Below are 21,893 nucleotides of genomic sequence, written 5' to 3' on the forward strand. Positions count from 1 at the left end.
TCTGATACCTCTTTGTCAATTGTCATCAGTGTCTGTTCCTTGTCTTGTAGCAGGTTGCTACATATTGTGATGCCATCCACTGTTTCTGCATTAAAAATCATTTCCATGATTACTCCTGGGGGAATTCTGTGCCAAAAAATTAATTCTGTGTTCAAGATTTTAAAATTCTGCATATTTTATTTGTCAAAATAACACAATATAATCATGCCAGTTTCAATTACTTTGGTAATTTATTTAAAAATTCCAGTGGGGTACAGGAGTCTGGTAGAGGGCAAATATACTGGTCACTGGATGAGTAGTTTTCTGTTCCCTGAGTGACCAGAGCAGGGGCTGCACTAGAGTAATCAGGAACCTGGCTGGCTAACTAGGACAACTGGAGCCAATTAAGAAGCTGCTAGAATCAATTAAGGCAGGCTAATCAGGGCACCTGGGTTTTAAAAGGAGGTCACTTCAGTTTGTGGTGCGAGTGTGAGGAGCTGGGAGCAAGAGGCGCAAGGAGCTGAGAGTGAGAGGGTGTGCTGCTGGAGGACTGAGGAGCACAAGCGTTATCAGACACCAGGAGGAAGGTTCTATGGTGAGAATAAGGAAGGTGTTTGGAGGAGGCCATGGGGAAGTAGCCCAGGGACTTGTAGCTGTCATGCAGCTATTATAGGAGGCACTATAGACAGCTGCAGTCCACAGGGCCCTGGGCTGGAACCCGGAGTAGAGGGCGGGCCCGGGTTCCCCCCAAACCTCCCAATTGACCTGGACTGTGGGTTCTTCCAGAGGGGAAGGTCTCTGGGCTGTTCCCCAACCCACATGGTGAATCTCTGAGGTAAGAAAATCCGCCAATAAGCGCGGGACCCACCAAGATAGAGGAGGAATTTTGTCACACAATATAGACAACAACAAAAATCAGGAATTTTTTTTGACAAATAGATTCCTTACTAGGCATATTAATACATAACTTTGAGTAACTCATTTAAACTACAATACAGAAATGTATTTTTTGCACCCATCATAAGCAGTGCAAAGGCTTATGTCAGGGTAAGGGAGGAGCTGAGGGAGAAGGAAGTAATTGCTGAGAAAGAGCCTGGGAGTGAACCTGGAGGGTTGTTGCATGTGAGTGGGAGAAATATGGAACAAGGTGGGGTTTTTGTTTTTGTTTTGTTTTTTGAGGGGGATGGATTGTTAGGGAGTTGGGGAGCCACCCCATGTAGACCATTGCTGACACCTAACTTCTCCCATTCAGTTAGATGCATCTCCCCCTGCCCCCATGTGTCCCTGCACTCCCTTTGCCCCCGTGTGTCCTTGCACCCCCACTCAGCCAACCCCCATCCCCATGTGGCTCTGCACTCTCTCTCGCATTCAGTCCCTGTCCCATTCTCTCTCCCCTCATTAGCCCTTTTGAATCCCAGTGTGTAACACCCCGCCCAGTAATCCTGTTTGCCCTGATATGTCTGCCCCCCCCCTTTTTTTATATCCCGTGCCTCCTTGCTTGTCCCCGCGGGCAGGGCACTGTGAGGAATGCATCCTTTCCTCCCTATGGGCTGCTGACTGCTACTGCTGGTGAGCCAGCTGCCTCTGTTCTGGTGCCACAGCAGTCCCTGGTGGGCAGAAGGCGTAACTTCGGCGCCTCTCCAGCAGAATGTATTTTCTGCGGAGAAATTTTTTGGGGGTGGGTCATGAATTCTGTGCGTATGCAGTGGTGCAGAATTCCCCAGGAGTACATGATAGTTTGGAGATAATCGCATCAGTAAGGGTTAGGGTTGTGCCCTGTTCTGTTGGAGCCTCTTGTTGATGTAGCAAATTAGTATAGACAACTTAGTGGAATGGATTAATTTTCTATCCTAGTTTTAGTTTTATTAGATTTTAAGACTTGCTTTATTTGAAGACAAGAACTAAGATGTTTTCATGTGATTATTCTTTCTGTTACCCATTTAACATTCTCCTCCCATACCATCTTAAGGTGCTTGATGCAATTATTTTAAGTCTCTTTTTTGCTGTAACCTTCTTTCCTTCTCTGTACATTGGCCAAACCTTTCACTCTTGACTTCCATTTTATAGCTTGTCCTCCCCAGTGTTGGTTCCTCCTTTGTTTTATCTGATATTTCTTGAAAGAGAAATTTCTTCTAGTTTCTATGAAAATCAAATAAAGCCAACATTTTCTTAGAGGTGCCAGTGTTTGAGTGCAATATCTTTTACATGTTTAATATGAGGTTTGTTAGCAATCTTGTAGGAAGGGAGTATTTAGGAAACCGATGAGTCTTAGATTTATGGAGATATTTTGCAATATTTTTTTTAACTCGTGTTTTTCTTCTAATTAAATCAGGAGAAGAACTACTGAGAATTTACTTCTGCCTAATATGCAAATCTATTTTGTTCTGGGCCCTATAGAAACTCTAAAATATTAGACTTCTCATTGTCTTCTGGGACAATGTATTAGACCAGTATTACAAAGTGTCCTTAATTGAGAAGGTGAGAATGCTTCCATTCTAACACTCATGAACATTACTGTAACTGTTTCTTTTTCAAGATTTCTATTGCAAACTCATGTTTTAATGCAGTATTCCCTAGTAAAAATCAGTTAATTATAGTTTGAAAAGGGTTTTCTAATGTTAGTGCATTACTTTGAGAAGTTACAATTCTGTACAACTTTCTAAAACGCTAATGTAGTAGTGACAGTGTTTTATGGGATAGAATATTTTGGAATGTATTTTGAAGATTTTGCATGGAGTTCTTTTGAATGCTGTGTAGCAATAAAATTCCACATCCTACGTATCCCACATTTTTGATTTCCAATTAGAGGGCATTCCTTCTCTACTGTGGACTTCTCTTGGTGCTCTCCCACCCTACCAGCAAAAGACTTCTGTGCCTCATGTAGCTATCCTTTGGTTCATTCTTATTTTTCATTACAGCACAACTTCTATAGCTGTCACTTATGTTAGTGCATTTCCAACATGGATTGACATTTCCACAGCCTCATGGGGTTTTCTGCAATGTCGAGAGGAATTAATATTTCCTAAATTTCCTGAGCACTTAGTGTTTGCTGACTTTCCTTTAATATATGTTAATATTAAAAATCAAATCAGTAGCTACTAGCTAACAAGTCATTTCAATTGTGGAAGCTCCTGTGAAATTATTTCTTTATCCATTGGCTTAATTCTGTGGTATCATCTGGAGTTGCCAGTTTTTCTGGTTTTTAGAAAATATATTTCCTGTATGTGAACTGGAACTCTTTCCATCACCAAAATTTTTCTGCTTGACAGGTTGTGAATACTTTTGGTACCAAACTCCCATTTAAACAATTGTGAAAGAAGTAATTACTCATAAGCTTTCCAAATTTCCAACAATGTGGAATTACTGATGTGTAAATATTTGCAGTATTTAGGCCCAAATTTTTCTTCATATAGCTAGCTTCCAACAATATGGGATATTTACTTTTAAAATCTTACTTGGATTGGCATTTTTGCAGAAACTCATTTGTTTGGTGCAGTCTTCAGGGCTATCTCTTTGGGATAATGTATAAGCATTTTTTTCTTCAAAAAAAAAAGCCCCAAAACAATTTATTCAAAGCTTGTACACTTTTTATATTCTACATCAGAAGTTGATTACCCTTTTTTGACGGGTGTGGCAGAAACTAGTCCCTCTAACTCTTCCATGCCTGCATTGGCTCTGCATTGCTAATACTAGTTTAAAAACTTGGTTTTGTTAAAATAGTAATTAAAGGTATCAGATACAAAGGAAGCAATGCAGTGGGTAAAGAATGCTTTTTTACATAGTCCCTTTTCTGACCAAAGCTAAATTTTTTTTTATATACTAGTTGAATTCTGTTCATCAGATATTCTTCTGTTATGCCGGAGCTAGCTATTGTATGTACAAAACTCATGGTTTTGTCTATAAACTTGTTTTACTAAAGGAAAAAATGAGCTGCTTTATCAGAAACTGGTGCTCTTGTATGTCCACTCCTTTAAACAGCTCAATTATCAAATGATTAAAACTGATGGTTCTACTTCATTATTTTGACCTATGACAGAAGAATGAAGCCAGTCGATATTATTTCATATTCTCATTATGGTCCTTCCAATAGAACTTGGGTGTTTGCTTTACCTAAAAAATAATTAGGTACTGCATTTTTAAAATCCTATTTTAATAAGTTTTTATCCTTGTGTTCAAATCATTGGCTTTGATCTTGAATTAATTGAAGAACTATTAAGTTTATCTTTATTAAAAAAATAAAAACAATTGAAAGTAGTTTTCCAGTGCTTTACCATGGTGACTTAACAAAAGATGAAAAAACACTACCATTCTGTATTATTGTTAATCTTTATAACTGTTATTTCATTTTATTACCACCTCTTGTGTTACTTGAGCGCTCATTTGATGTACTGATAACACTGCTCAAAACTATTCTGAATCTGTTTCCGTGTTTCAGATATTGTAACTGGGGAAAGGAGGTGGAGGAAACTGATTAGCAGATTGAATAAACACCTGAAGTCTTTCCTCCATAGAATTATAAGTGTCTGTCCTTGGAACTTCCAACCTGATTATTTGTGGTATTTTGCTTAATGTAGGCAGGTCTAAAGTGGAGTACGTATATTTTGTAGCCTTCTGTCATAGACTGAACAGTACTGGTGACTGTATTCATTAGCACTACATACAAAATATATTAATTTTCTTGTCAGGGTAAAAGGTAATGGAAAAACATTTGAAAATTAACAATATATTGAAACTGTTAAGAGTGCAGTGTGCTCTAGTGATTAGGATTGGGGATCTGGGTTCTGTACTTGATTTTTGACTTGTGTGACCTTGGGCAAATCATTGAACTTTTGCTTCCCCATACAGAAAATGAGGATAATCTTCCTTTGTAAAGTGCTCTGAGGTCTACAGATGAAGTGCTGTATTCAAACTAAATAGTATTTTTACAAACCAAATACACAATGAGATCTGAATTTGCTCTCCGATAGGATGAGTTCTACTGAAAAATCTGATATCTTTTATCCTGTGTCAAAGTATAGATTAAAAAAACCTGTCTAAAGAGCAGTTGAAACTTTCCCCCCTTACTATATTTAAAATTGGAGTAACAATCCAGGTCTTTATTTTATACTTAGGTTTTGTCTCTTAAACTTTTAGAAATTAAGAATTTTGTCATGCTGTCAGTGGTACTATGCAGTTTCTATTGAATTTAAACTTTCACCGTTTTAGTGTGAATGGAAGCTTTATCTTTTTGGTTTACCTTGTGGTAGACTGCATCCCTGGGACTTCAGGAACATTTTTAATTCTAGAATGATCTTGTGTTTGTCTCTTATGTGAGTAAAAATATGTGATTATCAGGTTAGCATCTCCTTTTTAAAGTTGTAGAAATCTATATTAAAGTTTAATATCTAGATTCTAACTCAACCAGTGAAATGGAACTTGACTTGCTTCCAAAAAATAAATTGCATGCAAAATTCTAGCTTTATTATAGAAAGTTAAGTGCCTCAAAACAAAAGCTCTGAGTTAGTCTTTTCAACTATAATACTACTGGTGTAGATAAAACAATTACTATGGAGCGTTGACTGTTGCATAGTGTGGTTTAATGGGTTTGAAAGAAACTAAAGAAAGATATAATGGACTTCTTACAGGACATCATATTTAAAAATAAAAAATATTTATATTTTTCAGATTTTTCTTTTATCAAAAGTTCTCATTTTTTTGAATAGTCTTTTAGCTTTAAAAGATCAATTAAATGTACACTGATCCCTTTCCCTGCAAATACATCACAGAAATATTCGAACTTTCAAAAGTTCTACGGGTACATTTTCCTTTCTTCCATTCCCAAACCAATCTCAGATAGTCAGGAACAGCTGAAACAAGAAGGTCTCAGGCTTCCTAAAGCATCCTGCTGGCTGGCCCTATTGACTTCCAATTCCAATGTATGAAGGCTCCTGACTTAGAAAAGCTTACAATATACCAAGGTGACCTAGTTCATCCAGTTTGCAGTAGATTTTCATTTGAAGATTTGTAGTAGGATTAGGCTTCCAGAAAGGTGGCTGCTAATCAGGATATCATAGACCTACTTTAAAAATTGAGTCTTCTGTAATTAGAACATAGAGGCCCCTTTTCTATTAGTGCCTAGTTTGTTATAAAGCCATTCAGCACTCCTACTTCTGTTTAGATGGGGTGTATAGATGAGCCTCAGTCTGAGCTTAAGTACAAGGCGATCTGTTGGCAGAAAGATCTTTTCCAAAAGGTTCAGTTGTCTGAACCTTCGTTATCATGTTGCCAGGTTTCTGAAGGTTTCTTGCTGTCATTTCAGTTATCCATGCTTTCAGCCATCAACTTTGTAAGAAGAGTCAGTGAATCTGGAGTCTAAGGAATCTCCTCCATTTTCTCCCTGAAATGGACTACTCTTGGACCAGTTGTAAAATTAATATAAAAAGTTAATCCTTCTGTTCACTTAAATCAGTGTTCATGTACCCTCCCTCCTTCCTCAGACCAAAACAGGATGTTATGAAATTTTGCTGCAAAAGAATGTGGTAATGTGGAACAGCCCCTCCTTATTAAGAAAGAGGCCAAAATAATCCCCAATGGATTAGGTTATAAATTGGATTGGCCTACATCCTCAACAAAATACTTTCCTTAAAAGGTGTTGAAGACCATTCTGCAAGAAGTGCCTACTTCCTTGAGCTTATTAGTAGAACCCTGTTCTCTGTTCATTCCTTTCTACGCTGCTTTTTGTTTTCATTGGCAGATGAGGCCTTTGACCACAGTATTCTATGGGCTGCCAGTTGAATGATCCTGGCTAGTGAATGATCTTAATAGAAAAGGAAAAGTGTTGTTTTTTTTTGTTTTTGTTTTTAAACTAGGGTAATTTTTCTCATGGATGGGACAGCCACTATTCTAGATGATCCTGTTCTATGAAACTTGTTTAATTGGTGGCTATTGATCTCTATCGGCTTTGGAAAAACTCTCCTTGTGAGCTGCAACAATTTCTTGTGCCACCAAAGAGGAAGGATATAAAACCAGGTTTTGGAGTGAATATAATTAGTTATAGCCAATGGGAAGGTTGACTTGTAGCTGAAGTATAACTGTCTCTTGTCTTGCTGTCTCATGGATTTAAAATTCTCCATTAAGATGAATTAACGAGTATAGGCAAAAATACTCCCTGCCCTAGTGTGGGAAGGGAGTAACAAGAGTGAAGTGTAGATCATTAGTTGTACCAATGGAAAAAATGCATTAGTGGAGATAGGTTCTCTTCTTCCTTTTGTTTGCTTTACCCTCCCCCCCCCCCCCACCCCCCAATCCCATTTCTTTGCAGTTACCTTTATCCTTTTGAATATTCTTTTAGGAAGTGGGAGGAATTGCATTTATAAGTCACCTCTCCACTCCCCCCATCCCTTATTTGGCTTAATTCCTGTCATTGCCACTTGAAAAGAAAAGCCTTAGGAAATGGGTGCTGCCATACTTTAATTGTGAAGCTGTGTGGGTAGGTGTCATGGAATATTATGTTTGCTTCATGCTGTTACCAAGGAAACAGAAGATGCAGATTCTATAAGATCTCTAGGGGTGAATGAAAAGGCAGTTTAGTCTCGGTGCATCATGTGCAGAGAGCAGAAGAAAAGTCTCGCTCCCTTGGTGAGTGGATTGAAGGGTTGAGTACTCACCCTAAAGTTTCTCAGTGCTCCTTCATGGAGAAGGAAAAGGGGGTCAACCTGCTTGACGGGGCTATTGAGTGGTAGTATCTTCCAATTTCTAAACCAACAATGGAAGTAAAATAACCCAAGGGTTATCACCACAGAGACAGAAATAGCTGAATCTTATCATTCAACCTACAATTCTTTTCTTGATCCTGATTTTTTTTCTCTTCCTACCTTATTTCAAGTATTGCAACCTTGTATATTAGCTCAATAGCAGTACTGGGCTCTAAAAACATTTCGTTTCCTCCACCACATACAGGCTGCATTATTTTTAAATAACTATAATGAAATACAGAACACAGTGTTTGGGGAATAGGTTTGCTACACACACAACATACCTGAGAAACTCAAAATCAAGGAAATGAAAAAGTAAGCCATGAAGATTACCACCCATAAGCATGCACCTTACACTTGATCTTAGCTCATAGAGAGCCGAGAAGCGGCTACTGTATACCACATACCTCTACAATGGAGAGCGTTGGGAACCTCTGTTAGATCTGCACTTAGACTTTTATCTCCCTTTCTTTAGTTAGGCTGATTTGGGTTCTCAGTGACCTGCATCTGCACTGAAGCTCTCCTTTATGAAACAGGTAGAACATTGGCTCCCATCCTCAGCTTCAGCACTGCTCTGGCAACTTCCTTAAGAAAAGACTCTGACACTGTTCCTGTGAAGTCAATGACTCAGTTGACACCAACTAGGTCTATTTTCCAGTGCCATTTGCATTTGACCGTGCAAGCTCTGGCACAATCCTCAGGCTCCTTTAGTGTAGGTCTTGTATCTTGTTTTGATTGTGCTTTCCTGATGTACATTCTGCCTCTACTCAGTGTATCTCCTCTATCAGAGCTCAGTCTCCAAGCAAAAATAAGAAAACAGGCACCATAGCTCTGATTCTGATGAGGCCCTGAAGAAAGAAGCCGCACCAGTGATCTGATGAAACCCTGGTGCTGCCAGCACTCATGCTGCTTTTGGTACCCCACCGCTGGACAGTAGATGTATGGGTGGGAATACAAAGGAAATCCCTGCTCCAACCCCACAGAAAGAAATGCTTTGTCCTTGCTCACTCTGGAACAGAAGTGATGACATCTGGTATCTTCCTCAGTAAACAGATGTATTGTGGTAGATCTGCACTTGCAGAATCTGTGTTGAACCACTGAGTCCTTAAAAGACTGTTTATGCTGGTGCCATTTCAGTCTGTTCAGGAGTCTCCTTGAGTGTTCTTTGTCTTGGCAGATGTGGAACCATCTGGTGTATGTAATGATAAATTCACTATATCCAAATTTTACAGCTTTCTAATACAACATTGGGGAATGAGCTCCCCCTTGCTTGTTTTACTAAAGTATGTTGGTGGTATCTGGTTGATGTATATCATCCTTGAGCGGGAGGGGCTGAAAGATTGTAATGCCCAATGTATTGCTTGGAGATCTAAAATACTGATGTGTAATCTGGATTCCTGCTGATTCCAAAGACTTCAAACTTGTAAGTCTTGAAAGTGGAATCTCCAGCCATGGTTGAAGACCTCTGTAGTTACTACAGTCATTGGGATTGGAGAGTTAAAGGTGGTGCATAGTGGAAGTTCAGGTGTTGTAACCGTCATGATATGTAATTGCTTGTATTTGGAACTAATATGGACTTTTTATGAAACTTCACCTGAAATTAAATAGTTCTTTATTTTTAATCAATCTGTATAAAAAAAGTAAAAGCCTTTTGTTATAGTTGTCTAAAGGCATAGTTTCTGGCTTTTTTTTATGAAACAATTCCAAGTCAGACTTAATTCAAAATAAAAGACTTGGGTGTGCTGTGTTACAGTAATTGGGATGTAGTGCTGCCAAGATTCCTGATATTTAAAAATACCATGCACTTGTAGTGGTTTTTTATCCAAGGACCTCAATACTGTACAAGCAATAATTACACTTGGTAAAATTTATGTGAGAGATAATTACCCATTTTGCAGGTGCATAAAACTTAGACACATGGTAACTTAACCAGGATAATGCCAGAGTAAAAACCCAGGATCCTTGACTCCTTCATGTGTTCTAAGTATTAGAAAATGCTGCTTCAATCAAATGAAGGCTGGTCTGCTGAAACTCTACCTTCCATTGAACGTAGAACATGCTAAATAAAAGCAGTGTCCGTTTTTTCCTAGTGGTAGTTCCTCTGTGTGCCATAACTGTTTCCAGCAAGTAAGACTTAGCTTATTCATCCTTGCATGTATTTCTCCTTTGATTCCTGCTTTGGGCCAATACATGTGATATAGCTTTGCTTGCTTTTTCACCCTTTCCTAACTTCAGAGATTCAGCCTTGCAAGTGGTGGTAAAACTTTGTTGGTCTATAGATATCTTGAATGAGGCCCAGTGTGACAAGTTCCCCCTGAAATTAGGGTACTACTGAGCCCTCTTACCCACCAGCCTGGGCTCCCTCTCACCCTGTGCTGCGGTGACAAGCTGCAGACCCGCTTCCGGTTCTACATTTCTTCCAGTATTCACACAGGTAGGGACACACCCAGCTGCAGTTACATGCAGGCTCTCTGACCAGCTACTACATGAACCAACAATAAAAAGGCTACAGCCAAAATAACCACCAGCTTCCCACCTTAGGCCCCCTTTCCCTACTGGAGTATAAACCCAAAGTTTTATACCATCTTGCGCTGTACAGAGAACTGTACAGCATAAGCTCAGAGTGTCGTCATCCCCCGTCCCCCCCACAATGTGGAGAGGAAGTGTAACAGCCCCCTGAGCTAAGATTCCCAAGCATTTCACTTCAAACTTACTGGTTTAGATTAAAACATAAAATAAGTTTAAGTGATTATAGGTGATAGCAAACAGATCAAAGCAGTGTCAAGTATGAGGGGGTCCCTGTGTTAGTCTGTATCCACAAAAACAACAAGGAGGCCAGTGGCACCTTAAAGACTAACAGATTTATTTGGGCATAAGCTTTTGTGGGTAAAAAACCTACTGCTTCAGATGCGTCTGAAGAAGTGGGTTTTTTACCCACAAAAGCTTATACCCAAATAGATCAAAGCAGATCACCTAGTAAATAAACAAGAATGCAAACTAAGCCTAAGATACTAGAAAGATAGGATATGAATTAGCAATTTCTCAGACTGGCTGACGATACAAGCAGGCTGGCAGATTCTCAAGACACAAGCTGCACTTACTTTACAGTGTAGAATCTGCAGGCTTTTTCATACACAGACTAGAAATCCTTTTAGCCTGGGTCTAGCACTTCCCCAGTTCAGTCTTTGTTCATCAGTTTTCAGGAGTCCTCTTGTGTGGGGATTGAAGAACAGATGATGTCACTCCCTGCCTTATATAGCTTTAGAATAGGACGGGAATCCTTTGTCCCAAACTCAGTTTGTGGAAAAACAGTGATATCCCACGAAGGAGGCCAGAGTCATGTGGCCTGGTCATAGGCCCTTGCATACCTTGCTGAGTCATAGCAGCCATTACTTACAGACTGCCTGGAGCATTCTTAGGAAGGCTCACCCAGTGATGGATAAGCTTCTCCTTAGGCCTATTGATTTCCCTAATGGCTCATTACCCTGAATAGGCCCTTCCCTATAAGCTGTCTAGACTGAAAGCATCTTGCCTAGTGGGTCTCACCCAGGTATAGCTACATTTGAAATATAGATACATAGTCAATATTCCTAACTTTAGATAAAAAAATAATACATGCAGGATCTGCGAATATGATTTGTTGAATATGGATTATCCTAACTTTTCCAATAATACCTCACATGACCTGTCTTATACAAAATACATCGTTATGCCATAATCATATGTCACTGAAGAATATGGGATGCAGTGTCATAGTGGGGATCAAAGATTCATAGATTCTAGGACTGGAAGGGACCTCAAGAGGTTATAGAGTCCAGTCCCCTGCCCGCATGGCAGGACCAAATACTGTCTAGACCATCCCTGATAGACATTTATCTAACCTACTCTTAAATATCTCCAGAGATGGAGAATTCCACAACCTCCCTAGGCAATTTATTCCAGTATTTAATCACCCTGACAGTTAGGAACTTTTTCCTAATGTCCAACCTAGACCTCCCTTGCTGCAGTTTAAGCCCATTGCTTCTTGTTCTATCCTTAGAGGCTAAGGTGAACAAGTTTTCTCCCTCCTCCTTATGACACCCTTTTAGATACCTGAAAACTGCTATCATGTCCCCTCTGTCTTCTCTTTTCCAAACTAAACAAACCCAATTCTTTCAGCCTTCCTTCATAGGTCATGTTCTCAAGACCTTTAATCATTCTTGTTGCTCTTCTCTGGACCCTTTCCAATTTCTCCACATCTTTCTTGAAATGTGGTGCCCAGAACTGGACACAATACTCCAGCTGAGGCCTGAGCAGAGCAGAGTAGAGCGGAAGAATGACTTCTTGTGTCTTGCTCACAACACACCTGTTAATACATCCCAGTATCATGTTTGCTTTTTTGCAACAGTATCACACTGACTCATATTTAGCTTGTGATCCACTATAACCCCTAGATCCTTTTCTGCCGTACTCCTTCCTAGACAATCTCTTCCCATTCTGTATGTATGAAACTGATTTTTTTCTTCCTAAGTGGAGCACTTTGCATTTGTCTTTGTTAAACTTCATCCTGTTTAACTCGCACCATTTCTCCAATTTGTCCAGATCATTTTGAATTATGACCCTGTCCTCCAAAGCAGTTGCAATCCCTCCCAGTTTGGTATCATCCGCAAACTTAATAAGCATACTTTCTATGCCAATATCTAAGACGTTGATATTGAAGATATTGAACAGAGCCGGTCCCAAAACAGACCCCTGCGGAACCCCACTCATTATGCCTTTCCAGCAGGATTGGGAACCATTAATAACAACTCTCTGGGTACGGTTATCCAGCCAGTTATGCACCCACTTTATAGTAGCCCCATCTAAATTGTATTTGCCTAGTTTATTGACAAGAATATCATGCGAGACCGTATCAAATGCCTTACTAAAGTCTAGGTATACCACATCCACAGCTTCTCCCTTATCCACAAGACTCGTTACCCTATCGAGGAAAGCTATCAGATTGGTTTGACATGATTTGTTCTTTACAAATCCATGCTGGCTGTTCCCTATCATCTTACCACCTTCCAAGTGTTTGCAGATGATTTCCTTAATTACTTGCTCCATTATCTTCCCTGGCACAGAAGTTAAACTAACTGGTCTGTAGTTTCCTGGGTTGTTTTTATTTCTCTTTTTATAGATGGGCACTATATTTTCCCTTTTCCAGTCTTCTGGAATCTCTCCCGTCTCCCATGATTTTCCAAAGATAAGAGCTAGAGGCTCAGATACCTCCTCTATTAGCTCCTTGAGTATTCTAGGATGCATTTCATCAGGCCCTGGTGACTTGCAGGCATCTAACTTTTCTAAGTGATTTTTAAGTTGTTCTTTTTTTATTTTATCTGCTAAACCTACCCCCTTCCCATTAGCATTCACTATGTTAGGCATTCCTTCAGACTTCTCGGTGAAGACCAAAACAAAGAAGTCATTAAGCATCTCTGCCATTTCCAAGTTTCCTGTTACTGTTTCTCCCTCTTCACTAAGCAGTGGGCCTACCCTGTCTTTGGTCTTCCTCTTGCGTCTTATGTATTGATAAAAAGTCGTCTTGTTTCCCTTTATTCCTGTAGCTAGTTTGAGCTCATTTTGTGCCTTTACCTTTCTAATCTTGCCCCTGCATTCCTGTGTTGTTTGCCTATATTCATCCTTTGTAATCTGTCCTAGTTTCCATTTTTTATGACTCCTCTTTATTTTTTAGATCATGCAAGATCTCGTGGTTAAGCCAAGGTGGTCTTTTGCCACATTTTCTATCTTTCCTAACCAGCGGAATAGCTTGCTTTTGGGCCCTTAATAGTGTCCCTTTGAAAAACTGCCAACTCTCCTCAGTTGTTTTTCCCCTCCGTCTTGATTCCCATGGGACCTTACCTATCAGCTCTCTGAGCTTCCCAAAATCTGCCTTCCTGAAATCCATTGTCTCCATTTTGCTGTTCTCCCTTCTACCCTTCCTTAGAATTGCAAACTCTATGATTTCATGATCACTTTCACCCAAGCTGCCTTCTACTTTAAAATTCTCAATGAGTTCCTCCCTATTTGTTAAAATCAAGTCTAGAACAGCTTCCACCCTAGTAGTTTTTTCAACCTTCTGAAATAAAAAGATGTCTGCAATGCAGTCCAAGAACTTGTTGGATAGTCTGTGTTATTTTCCCAACATATATCCGGATAGTTGAAGTCCCCCATCACCACCAAATCTTGGGCTTTGGATGATTTTGTTAGTTGTTTAAAAAAAGCCTCATCCACCTCTTCCACCTGGTTAGGTGGCCTGTAGTAGACTCCTAGCATGACATCACCCTTGTTTTTTATCCCTTTTAGCCTAACCCAGAGACTCTCAACACTTCCATCTCCTAAGTCCATCTCTACCTCAGTCCAAGTGTGTACATTTTTAATATATAAGGCAACAACTCCTCTCTTTTCCCCCGTCTATCCTTCCTGAGCAAGCTACCCATCCACACCAACATTCCAATCATGTGTATTATCCCACCAAGTTTAAGTGATGCCAACAATGTCATAGTTGTAGTTACAAAAACAACAAGGAGTCTGGTGGCACCTTAAAGACTAACAGATTTATTTGGGCATAAGCTTTCGTGAGTAAAAACCTCACTTCTTCGGATGCAACCGAAGAAGTGAGGTTTTTACTCACGAAAGCTTATGCCCAAATAAATCTGTTAGTCTTTAAGGTGCCACCAGACTCCTTGTTGTTTTTGTAGATACAGACTAACACGGCTACCCCCTGATAGTTGTATTTATTTATTAGCACTTCCAGTTCTTCCTGCTTATTACCCATACTTCTCGCATTTGTATATAGGCATCTAAGATACTTGTTTGATCTTTCCTCCCAGTTTTATCCTGACCCTCCTTTCTCTCTGCCAATATAGCCCACACTCCCTGTCGTTTCTGACCCATCTCCCAGCTCTCCATGTTCCCCACTTACCTGTGGGCTTTGCTCACCTGTCCCCGTCGAACCTAGTTTAAAGCCCTCCTCACTAGGTTAGCCAGTCTGTGTCCAAATAGGGTCTTTCCCCTCCTCAAAAGGTGAACGCCATCTCTGCCTAGCAGTCCTTCCTCGAATAGCATCCCGTGGTCTAGGAAGCCAAAGCCCTCCTGGCAACACCATCTTCGCAGCCAGGCATTCACCTCCATGATGCATCCGTCTCTGCCTGGGCCCCTACCTTTGACAGGAAGAATCGAAGAGAATACCACCTGCGCTCCAAACTCCTTCACCCGTACTCCCAGAGCCCTGTAGTCACTCTTGATCCGCTCAGTGTCACACCACGCAGTATCATTTGTGTCCACATGGATGAGTAGCATGGGGTAGTAGTCAGAGGGCTGGATAATCCTCGACAATGCCTCCATAACATTTCGGATACGGGCTCCCGGCAGGCAGCATACTTCCCGAGATGAAATGTCAGAGCGACAGATGGGCGCCTCCGTCCCTCTCAGCAGAGAGTCTCCGACCACCACTACCCTACGTTTCCTATTCGCAGTGGTGGCAGCAGCCCTCCCAGCCTTAGGGGTACGAGGCTTCTCCTCCTTTACTGTAGGGGGTGATTCCTTCTTTCCTGTATCAAGAAGAGCATAATGGTTACCTATTACCATGGCGAGAGGGTTCAGAGCAGGGGTGGAGCACTGCCTGCTGCCAGAAGTAGCCAGCTGCCAGTGTCCACCCTGAGCCATCTTCTCCTCCACCAGTGGTGTATCAGCAGTCCTGTGTACTGGGACAGCTACCTCAGCTGTCTCCACATGGACACTGTCTAGGAATTGCTCGTGGATTTGGATGCTCCTCAACCTAGCCACCTCCTCCTGTAGCTCTCCCACCTGCTGCCTGAGAGATTCCACCAGCAGGCACCTTTCACATTGGATGGTCCCCCCCAGCCTGGATATCAGTAAGTGACAATTGCAAGTTACAGTCTCTGCAAAACCACACCAGGATCTGGGTAGAAGCATCCATGCTTAGGAGCTCTGTCTGGCTACAGGTGGAGGAGACAGAAGCAGTGCTGGCACAGGTGTTGCGGGTCTTCCTAACCATCGTAAGCCTCCCTCTGTCAAACTCCCTTCTGCAGCCTCCTGTCCGCTGAAAGCATTGTTTAAGCAAGAAGTTTAGGTTTTAAGGGGAATAAAGGGAAAACAGAGAGAACCTGCAAGGGACCCTCGCCCCCTTCCCACTCCCCTTCCAAACTCCCTTGCGAAACTCCCTGTTAGCAGCCCCTGTTCGCAAAAGATGAAGGTGGCAGGTTGGGCATGGAGGCTGGCTCGTGAGTATTACATTCTCTTATCCCACTGCAGACACCAGGATGATCAGTCTGTCCTTACTGAACCCTCTGCTGTGAGTATGAAACTCCTGCTAGGGGTGCCAGTTCCACCAGAGTAGAAGAGCGATAGGTCTTTTGCTTCACTGTCAGTGTTGGCTTACTCATTCAGGATATCTAGTTTGAACTGGAGGAAGTCCATGCTCAATGAAATTACTAGGCTTACTTTGGTTTTCTATTAGTGTGACGGCACCTACTTCCTCAGGCCTCTCTCCAGAACCAGTAATAGGTGGAAGTAGTGTTTCAATGCTTGAGTCTTAGATTTCTCTTCTCCCTTATACCCTCACTACTTCCTGATGGAGCAAATGATCAGTATGGTCCTATTAATCATTTTCTACATCCAAGTATTGTCTTTTTGAGACTGAAAGTCTGTAAGAAAGTTTAAAAAGTGTGTGAATTGTCTGTCTTCTTAGAATGTCAGAAGAAATAGGATTCTCTCATGGCAGAGGGATAGGTGACATGCAGCAGTCACCTAACTTTCAGTTCCTCAATCCCTGGAGAATATAGTAGCCTCTAAAATGAAAGATACCTCTTGAGGAGGAGCAGGGGGAGTTTGTCTTAATTTGTTTAAAATTGTTAAATTTCATTTGTGGAACTGATCAGTCTCTCTCTCTCACACTCACACTCACCCTCTTGTAAACTACAGTTTAGGATGCCATTAAGTCATACAGGTCAATCTTTAACACTAAATGGCAAGGCTCATTAAGTCTACAAACGTGTTTTATATAAGCTATTTGTGAAAGATAACCATACTCACTTTGTCCCATACCAAGAAGGAATTTGTGGCTGTGGGGAACAGATATCCTATCTTGGGGTACGTCTATACTTACCTCCGGGTCCGGCGGTAAGCAATCGATCTTCTGGGATCGATCCCGGAAATGCTCGCCGTCGACACCGGTACTCCTGCTCCGCGAGAGGAATACGCGGAGTCGACGGGGGAGCCTGCCTGCCGCGTGTGGACCCGCGGTAAGTTTGAACTAAGATACTTCGACTTTAGCTACGTTATTCACATAGCTGAAGTTGCTTATCTTAGTTTGAAGTGGGGGGGGTTAGGCCTGGTCCCCACTAAGTCCCCACTTCGGACTAAGGTACGCAAATTCAGCTACGTTAATAACGTAGCTGAATTCGAAGTACCTTAGTCCGAACTTACCGTGGGTCCAGACGCAGCACGGAGGCTCCCCCGTCGATGCCGCGTACTCCTCTCGCCGAGCTGGAGTACCAGCGTCGACGGCGAGCACTTCCGGGATCGATTTATTGCGTCTTAACCAGATGCGATAAATCGATCCCAAAACAGCGATTGCCTGCCGCCGGCCCCTCCGGTAAGTGAAGACGTACCCTTAGTGTGGACCAGCCCTAGATCTCATGAAATACAGGAAGCACTGAAGTTTCAGAAATTTTTTGGACACAGTTTTCAGGGCATCTGATTCAAGTCAGTTACGTCTTCTATGTGAGAAAGGGGAAAAATCATTTTAGAATCTAAGTTCAGGAAAATTTTGGACATTCCAGTTTACACTCTTCCTGCTGAGTCTTCAAAGAACCAAACTTTGAAGGTTCAACTTCCTACCACAAACAGAGGCAAACTGAATTTCAAAGTCTTTTACAATATTCAACAATAAAGGCCTGTTCATTTCTCTTGCCTGTTTACAAGTTTAACTTTTTAATTTCTCCATTTTTTCTATATATTTATGCCATGTTATCAGTACAAGTTTTCTTAAACCTTCAATATTAGCTGTGTTATGGACAAACCTCTTCAAACTTCTCCAAGAAGTCAGTTGCATGATGCCAGATAATAGTGGGTTAGTGTTGGGTCCTCCCCCTCTGCCTCAGTGGGGGGTCACGCCGCCTCACTATGTCAGTGGGCGTTGCCCACAGACAGGAATTAGCAAATGACCAAACAGTCCAAGGCTCTGCCTCTTAGGCAGGACAGAGCCCCAAACATTCCAAAAGTTTCTGACCCTCAAGCAGGGCAGGACAATGAGCAGTCGGTTGGCGTTGGGCCTCAGGCAGGGTAGAACAACGGGGCAGTCTGTGAGCTCTGGTCCATTTGCAGGGGCTGAGCAAACAAGTATTCTGTGAATTCTGGCCCTTAAGGAGGGACTGAGCAAATGAGCAGTCTATGAGCTTGGGTATTTCTAGTGGGTTCCCACAGGGATCAGTTCTTAGCTCTACACTAGTCAACATTTTTATCAATTACATGGAAGAAAATGGGATTACTCACCAAGTTTGCAGATGACATGAAGATTGGGGAGTGGTAAAAAATAAATAAAACTTGTCATTGATATAGATCAATCTGAATCACTTGGTAAGCAGGGCACAAGCAAATACACTTTTCAATTCAATGAAGTGCAAGGTCACCAAGGAATGCAATGCAGGCTATGCATACAAAATGAGGGACTATTCTTGAAATCAGTGACACCAAAAAATACTTTGGGGTCCTGGTGGTAGGTAGACAGCTGCACATGAGCTCTTACTGTGATGCTGTGGCCAAAAGGGATGTATAAATAAGGGAATACTGAGAATGACTAGACAGGTTATATTACTGCTGTACTTGGCACTGGTATGACTACCACCTTAGGCAGGGGCAGAGCAGCAATTAGTCTCATGACCCAGTCTCTCAAGCAGGGTGGGGGACCAAATAGTCTATGGGTTCAAGCCAGGCAGAGCACCAAACAGTCTATGGGCTCAGGGCGGCTTTCTCTGATCTCTGAGGCAGGCAGAGCAGGAGGCAGCCTATTGCCTCATGTCTTGCTTCAGGTAGATGGCAGACTCACGCAGGCCTTTTGGCCTAAGGGTGGGGTGGCAAGGGGTAGGGGGACTCGAGCCCACCCTGCTCCACGGGGTCCCAGCCCAGGGCCCTAATAGTGGCAGAGAGATCCTGGCTGCAACACACTGACTGGGTTTCAGGGAGCACTGCAGCCAGACTGGAGTCAGCTGTCCCTGAGCCACTTGCTACCCTCCCCTTGGAGTGTACCTGGGTCCATGGGGTCCTCCACTTCCCTGGGGTAGATTGGCAGCAGCAGTCCCAGCCACTCCTCAATGCCTCGGTTTTGCTGGTGGCTCCAACAGCTCCAGCCAGTCTTTAGCGAGGTAAGAATCTGGGCGGTTCCAGCACAGCTGAGCTGCGGGGCTCTTCCTTTATACTTCCTGTCCCATTCCTTAACTTCCAGTGGGAGGCCCAAGCCCAGTCTGACTCTGCTCACCAGGGTTCAAGGGGCGGTCCCTCCTCTGACTCAGTGGGAGGCCACTCCCCCACTACACAGACATCCTGTTTTTTAGATGTAATTTTTTATATTTTAAGCTTTCACTTTGGGTACAAAGCCATTTTTCATGTGGAGTGGATTTTTCATAGTATTCGCTAGGAATTTGGCAAATAATCAAAGCTTTAATATTCTTGAGACCTTTTATCCCTTCCCTCTTAATTTCTTTTCTTATTTAATGCTTCAGGCTTCTTTGCTATAATGTATAAGTAAGTTTTGGTTTAATTTGATATATCCTTAATAGGAAGCATAAATTCTCATAATTATTACGACCTACCTTTAATCAGACCTTAAGTGGTGGTAGTGTGGTGAAACTTGTATCATTTCTCTCTGTGCTGCCTGCCTTAAATGCTATCAGTTGCACTCCTATGAATATTAGCTTAACCATGCTCACTGATGCTAGTTACTTCTCTCAGTTCTTTAAAATGTTGTAATCCGCAACTTTATTTTTCTATAACAACTCTGATCACACACACTCTCTCTCTCTCTCTCTCTCTCTCTCTCTCTCTCTCTTTCTCTCTTTAAGACCCTTGCATACAGCCAGAGCAGTATAAATGAGATTTGGCCCCTTCAATATTATCTCTGACCAAATCCTACTAAAATCAAGACAACTGATCGTTTGCCTATGAATTTAGAGGAAAGGGCAGTAATGTCATTCGTCTAAACCTCCCCCCTCTCCCAAAAACATAAAGTAGGACATTATCCTAATACTTTTCCTTCACGTAGCATGGCATTCTAGACTTCCTGGTTATAGCCTTGATATTAGCTCTTTTCTTGATTAATCACAGAAAAACAAGGTTTTCCCATGCCAACTTCACTGTATGACACTTTCTCTATCTCTTGTACTTTTCAGTGGTGAACACAACTACAACCCACAAAGATTAAACAAACACTGACACATTCTTGTGCCTTCCTTGGCAGCTCTGCCCTGTAGTGTGAGAACTGCTGTAGAACACCCAGTATTAGCTCTCTCCCTATCTTATTGCATAAATGCAGATATTCTTGTACTTCTGCAGCATTGACCTCAAGACTTACAGCAGCCATATCTGCTACCATCCTGGACAGAGACAAAGAACAAGAGAAGGAAACCGGTCCAGAACAACTGGACCAATACCATATAGCCTTTCCCAAACACCCCTCAACTTTGTCACCTGTCAGGGAGACTCGGTCTCGGTTCGAGCACCTGATGACTTTCAGGATTTACTATCTCAATTAGCTGATACACCGGAACTTGAGACAACATTAACTGAAGCTAAGGCCTATAAGATTTTAGGTATCTTATACTTCACTGATCCAGGTAGAATAGCCATGCCCTTATAAGGGCAACCTAGAGCCATCTGTAAAGTTCATGGCAGACTCCTGCTACTCTTGCCTCTATAGCAAAGAGAGTAGAGAAAAGATGCACAGGGCCATAAAGGAGCATTGAGTAATCCTTTACTCACCCATTATCAGGAAGACCAGTAGCCCAAGAGGAAGTTAGTCAGTTGGCCCAGCGGGAGTGATTCCCAAGGATAAAGATCCTGAAAGGTTCACTTTCTTTGGTAAGAAAGCCCATTCTACCTCACTTCAATTATGTATAGCAAATTACAAAACATTATTTGAAGTATGAATTGCTGACATGGGACAAGGTATTTCTCTTTCTCAACAAACTAGGGCTCAACAAACAAACGTAGCTAGGGGCTACCGTTACCATCTTGAATCTGAGAAGGTGTATGTATTTGTTTGACCTTCTCAGATCGATATAGCATGAAGGCTTCCCCCTTTTCTCTTTTTCCAGAATAAGGAAACATTAGGAGTAGAAATTTCTTCCTCTGAATTCCATAGACATCTCATCTATGGCTCTAAGACAGATCAGGGAGATTCTCTCTTCTTTCAGTTGGTTCTTGTGAGAAAGGTTGAAAAGAGACAGGGAAGGAATGTGGGAAATGATAAAGGAGTGGAATTAGACAGAATACCCTTTAGAGATAAGTACCCATCTATCAGTGGTTGGTTATTCCTGTCTAAGCTGATAAAACAGGGAAGATGACATCTGAAAGTCAGGTTCAGGGATGACTGTCTGGTTTGTTTGTGACTCTCAATTTCATACCAAACCTGCTGTCCAGATGACTATACAGGAGGCTTGATGCCTAGTGAAGGTGGTGATTTCCTCTGGGAGAAACCAGCCTTCTTTCTCAGAGGGTAATAGGTAAGGAGTAGGCAAGTGCTCTCTTCTTAACCTGGGGTTGGTATAACCTTTCTAAAGACACTTCACTCTATTTTGACATTTATCTCTTGTATCAAAGCAAACTGGTCACTCGGTCTTGAGTTATCTAAAACTCATGGGTCACATGCCAACTTGCACTTCCATGCTAGTGAGACTTCTAAGACCATTGCAAGGCTGGCTAAGATCAGTGTATGGAATGAGACTCAGACATGCTTAATGATCCTATTTCATATTCTGGCATCAATAAATTGATGGATAGACACTCAGTGCACAAAGGGGTACTTTTTTCCCACTCTTTCACCTACAAAGACAGTGATCACAGATGTTTAAGGAATAAAATGTGGTGCACTCTTAAAATACCTTCAGATACAAGGAGTTTAGGATCAAGAGGCGATTCATGACTTGA

At 41.8% G+C, this 21,893-nt stretch overlaps 1 protein-coding gene across 12 annotated transcripts in view; it reads left to right on the forward strand.

The window, feature by feature from the left end:
- The window catches only part of PPM1B (protein phosphatase, Mg2+/Mn2+ dependent 1B), a 107,601-nt gene that overhangs the window by 20,148 nt on the left and 65,560 nt on the right, over positions 1–21,893 (forward strand). The window lies entirely within an intron of this gene.

The sequence above is a fragment of the Chrysemys picta genome, chromosome 3 (genome assembly GCF_011386835.1).
Source record: "Chrysemys picta bellii isolate R12L10 chromosome 3, ASM1138683v2, whole genome shotgun sequence".
Classification (NCBI taxonomy): domain Eukaryota; kingdom Metazoa; phylum Chordata; order Testudines; family Emydidae; genus Chrysemys; species Chrysemys picta.